Source organism: Armigeres subalbatus, unplaced genomic scaffold (genome assembly GCF_024139115.2).
Source record: "Armigeres subalbatus isolate Guangzhou_Male unplaced genomic scaffold, GZ_Asu_2 Contig857, whole genome shotgun sequence".
Lineage (NCBI taxonomy): Eukaryota > Metazoa > Arthropoda > Insecta > Diptera > Culicidae > Armigeres > Armigeres subalbatus.
Genome location: NW_026943653.1, coordinates 891,683 through 897,331, shown reverse-complemented (window position 1 = coordinate 897,331; position 5,649 = coordinate 891,683).

Sequence of the window (5,649 nt, the reverse complement as noted above, 5' to 3'; positions counted from 1 at the left end):
TGTTTGTTTTCCTTTTATCGCCACTCACACATTCGGACGTGAAAATCTCAATAGGGCAAGACTGGTAGCTAAGGGCTACACACAAAAGCGACACGTGGACTACGAAGAAACGTTTGCACCTGTGGCGCGGTTGACTACAATCCGAACCAATTTTGAAAATGTCGAAAACTTGGACGAAGTAGGCACTGACGATTCAATGTAACGGGACGCTAACTGCCAGAACTAAAACAAAACTAAGCCGTTGTTCTCCGCGATATCATGGACTGGTCTTAACCGGAGAATGTACATGTACATTAGATTATAAGGATGCTGAAATCGAATTTCAGACGCGCAGAATGGATTGTTGGTGGTTGGAGGCGGATGAGAAGTCTGGATGCCATGAGAGAAGAGAATTGATCCGGGCCTTCTACCGTTTTGACTCAAATAACGAACATGATTCCGAACACTCGCGTTTATTTAAACTACTTTTGCACAATTATTTCCAATTAAAATTAAATTTATTTACAATCTTGATGCTCAATACGGAGAATCATTGATAGTATTAGTTTAAGGCCAGTGTTCGGGAAATGAATCATGTTCAGGATTTAAGTCAAAACGATACAATGCGGTGGTCGATATAAAAATTGCTATGCACAATGGTGAATGTTAAGGCGGATAACTATTTACTGAACCGGGCCAAATAATTACCTGCTTTCAGCAAGCAAATGTGGGTTCGAGACAAGGCAGCGCTAATAAAGAAACAACACTTTTGTTCAATAGCCAGCATCAACCCCGTTTTCGCCCGAGTAGACGTAGCACATTTTAAAACGATTTAGTTGCAGCATAGCCCATTCGACAAAGTTTCATCGTTATTTATGATGGATGCAGATGTTACGAAACGAATTGGTTTACACGGACGGACTTCTACTGTACATATGTAAACTACCGATCAACGAATGGAATTACGCATAATGAGAAACATTTGATGACACTGACATTCAACATCTCTAGACCTTCGGAACATACAAAGTGATCCAAAGGCAAATACATCCACATTGTGATGAGCCTCAATCCACCCATTTGGTTACGAAGGTGAAGAAGCGATATTAAAATCATTTTTATTTAATGTTCTTCAAGGATAAACATAACGCGGTTTAAAACGCTCGGCGCTGCATGCTGATCTGTTTGAATAACGCAGTTTTGATTGAGCCCAACAGTTGACACGCTGCAACTTGGGTTAGATACATGGCGTAATCGAACCTACCGGAGCCGGAGCTTCCAGTTATCATGCGTTACTGTGCTCTATTCTAAGGACGATGAAATCGAGCTAACAGAGTTGATAGACGCAAGGTGGTAAACAATTGCTGAAGATATCAGACGAGGATCAACGGGCTATCGATATTATTGCTTTTTTCATCGAAGAATAGACTACCGTGCAAATTTGTTGAAGTATCAAAACAAATGTTCACACTTCCAACTGCATGGAAATTAGCAAATGCACAATCCAAAACATCGTTTTTCCATTATATGTCGTTATTAGTCGAATTCTAACAACGAACCATTAAGCAGAGTTGTTGAAAACCTTCGCACAAGAAGTCCACCTTATAGCACATTTTGAAATTCAGCTTTTGTAATGAGTTATTGACAAACTACTAGTTGATCTAACGAAAATTACTAAATGATCGATAACATCCTTTAACATGTGTGCTGCTAGTGGCGCCAAACTCGCGAATCGTTCAATAATAAATAGTACAATTTTATTAGTTAGGCGCCATGTAATAACCAAACTGACTATGGTTTGATCCACCGGTCTATGGGGATATGGTAAAGAGCAAACAAAGAATATTTCTTTTCACATCAGCATTTTATATGTAGCGATTTTAGTTTTGCAGCTATTCCAAATTTTCAAAAACTTCCGGGATTGAGCTGAAGGAGCCATTTCAATTAGAAAAGGAAATCTGAGGGTATCTTATTAAAACAGTTTTTTGAACATGGCATTGAAGACGACTGGATACTGTTTTTTGTAGATATTTCGGCTATCTCAGTCTTATAAAACCATTAAACATTAGCGTTTTACTCAGTAAATGCTCTGTAGTCACTAGTACATATGTTATTTGAAAATATTTAAGTTTGACACACACATTGCGATTGGTTCAATTTTTAGTCACTATTACGGCCACCAAGGGGCTAATGTCTAACATGTTTTGTTATGAGGAATGAATAGTGAAGAAATGATTAGGCTTTTCTATGGACTACATTCATTACCAATCGACTGATCAAATTCCGAAAGGCCCTTTTGCTGCTATGACTGATACCAGGAAGGAGTGATATGCCGAACAAACATTGGGAGCTGATGAAAAGCTTGTTACATTAGAAATGGACCTCTTCAGCTAAAAAACTAGCTTATTCAGACTAATTTGTTTGTTGGGTGGGTTTGTGTAGAATTGAGATAAATTTGCGCACTAATTTAAGAAAAATTTCAGACAGAAAAAGAGACCAAATCCAGAGTTGGATTTTCCTTAATCCAAATAGATCCGATGGTGATTTCATCCATGACCCAACCAATCTACTTGACCCTTACCGATTCCAGCTTTGATTTTAATTTAACCATTCCGTTAGTTTCTTCAAACCTCTGACCAAGCCAAGCCAGATATTGTATGTTTGTTCGACTAGGTCCGATTGTAATTCCGAACATCGATCTTTCTTCTGATCTGGATTTCATAAACCAACCAAATAGGTCCTATGGCGATTCCAGCTTTTTACAAACCCACTTCAAAGTTTTTTAGCTATAGTTTTTTTTTCATGATTAGAATAGCGATTCTGACAAGCGGCCTCCTCACCGCAGAGTGCGATTTTATAGATCCAACTAGGACCAGTAGTGGATTCAAATCATCGTCACATCCACTATAGATGTAGATTTTCCTTAATCCGAATAGACCCGACAGCGATGACGTGCATCGACCGATCCACTTCAGAGTTGAATTTATTGATCTAAGAAGATATACCTAGCAGTGTGTGGGTTCTGGAAAAAATCTAAATTGTTTTAATCAGCGTAAGTTTTTTTTTCGTTCATATTTCCAGATTTTTTTTATTTTAAAAAGCAATTCTTACCGCTTTAATCATCCTCGATCATAAATTACAGAATCTTACAAAGTCTAAACCGTCTTATTTATTGGTAAGATTCAAATTGTTCTCCAAATATAAAATTTGCGCATTTTATTTCCTCTTAGTAAAAGAGTGGTGTCCAATAAACTTTTCGCCAAGGGCACTGGTAGCTCGCGCTACGGCTCTTCGTACCTACATCGTTTTGTAACGTAACGTAACGTTTGCTCTCTGTAAAGTCGAGAGTTGCTTCCTGAAGTCGTCATCTATACCTCGATTTAAGCTAAAAGACTGTCTTTTTTGCAAGTCAAATGATAAAAGTACTTCAAAAAGAACTGAATGCAGAAGTTACGAAGATGTATTGCTGGACGGACTCCAAAACTTGCTTGAGGTCGATTAATACCGGTCAAAGCTAACGGCGTTAGAATTAGGAAAAAAACAGCCATGGTGCCAATTTATTGCATTGGATTGCCATTGCATTTAAACGTCTCTCAGACATAGCGACAGAGTCTTGGAAATTGTGAAGTATTAAGGGATGGCCAAATGGTCACTGAAATTGACTCCGGGTCCGTTAAGTTAGGCATAAGTATTTTAGACATTATGGACGTTTGGTAAATGGTAAGTTGCTACGCTGAGTTGACCCTCGATTCGCCGGCGGATTAAGCTTCCGTGAAGAAATGTTGGGAGGCTCTCGATAGAGCACCAAATGATGACGTAGTTTGACAGTTGAGAGAGCTTTCTGTCAAAACGTAGCATTAGGCTTAAGAACATTACTTGCCAGGTGTTTTACATTCGGCTCGACCTGACAGTACACATTTTTAAATCTATTTCACCCTCACAGGATCCTACCAAACATTCAACAACTAGGGACATGGCAGGTATTTCCGTCCATCGTCACAGGGGCTAAAATCAATGAAAGCAACGTCATTTTGCTAGAATTCCACTATAGCAGAATGTTTCGCCTAAGCTAAGATATTTGACACTATGACGATAATACGAAAATGCCTGCCTTAACCCTAGTTGCATTATGGCCATACGCTGCCCTGTATGTCCATTCGTGGATTATCACAAATAATTATGACAGACAATGGTACAAATTTTATTGTGGCAGTTCAAAAATTGGATAAGCTAGTGAAATCTTTATATCAGCCGCAGCTGGAGGGCTCACTGAGTGTAAGAAGCATTGACGCTTTCGGAAAGTCGCTGGAAGCGGTATGTACGCTCGGTAAAAAGCATCGAAGCCATCGAAGCAAGCGATCTACATACTCATTTTTTTACCGAGATCTCAGCAATTTGGTCAACATTTACCGACATTCGCACAGCCGTGCCGCAGCGAACATGTTTTTCGCTGAGATATCTGTCAAAGTTGCTGAAAATCAGCAAAAAAACTTGCCCAAAACCAGCTAACAAACGAATTTTCTCCAGGATATCAGTTTTTTATTTTGCTGGCGCATGGATGTGCGAATTTTTCCGAGCTGCAGAAATAAAAATCAAATACAATAATGTAAAAGCTAGTTCCTTTAGAATGAAATTTAAATTAAATCTAGTTCTGTTAGAATAGAATGATGATTAATTTATTATTAAAATTAGTACTTCTTTGATTGAATAAAGGATACTCAAGCCCTATGGAAATGATACCTGTGTAGTGTCCTGTTGACTATTTCGTGGTGGTCCAAAAGCTAAATCCCCCTTTATCAGCGGAATAGGTCTGCAGGTGAGCACTGTTTTCGGTATAAGCTACCAAGAAGTAGCTTACAACCTTTTCTCTCTTCACAATTGCTCACTGAAGTTAATCTGGCCTTTACAATTAGTATGCAGAACACGTTTGGTTTTCGTGGTATGTAATATGCAGAAAAATGTCTCTCTTGTTTTTTTTTTGTGCAATTTAATGTGACATTGGTACACTATGTCCTGGTAGTCGAGCATCTCCCTTACCAAAGGAGAACAAGGATAAACTCGATATTTCCGGATTATAACTCCTACGTCTTTGCTTCCAAGCCCGACAAGATTCGGGTGGTATTTCCAACCATCAACGGCAAATCAACGATAATTTCGACATTTCGCTTTCATAAGGTGTTCCCATTCTTCATGGAGCGTACTTGAGATTGTGCTCCGCAGTCATTTAAGCCACAATCCCTTCTCACTTATTCGATTGCATTCGTCTCTACTCTTCGTTCCCTACGGTCTTCAATACTGATCCGGCATATATAGGGTTGGGTGATCCCCATCTAAAATCGTTTACTGAGGCAAGAAAGAACGACAGTTACTGTGCGTGATATCCGCGAATGGTGAAACTGGAGCACAACGTCGCCCATGTCTGCTCCCAAATGGAGCCATATAAAAACCGACGCCATCAGATTTATAATTGCCTAACTTAGCCGACAGTTCTTATCTTAGTAAATGATCTGATTGGGTTGACCCCCTGTTGGGTCACTCAAAAGCATTTGCAAATTATTGTATTGCAGCAGCGAGATAGTTTCATCCCGCAAGTACAGAAATTAACATCTTCGCTCTTATTTGTCTCCATGTGTTGTTGCGATTCGGTTTCCAATAAACACTTAGGCTTGC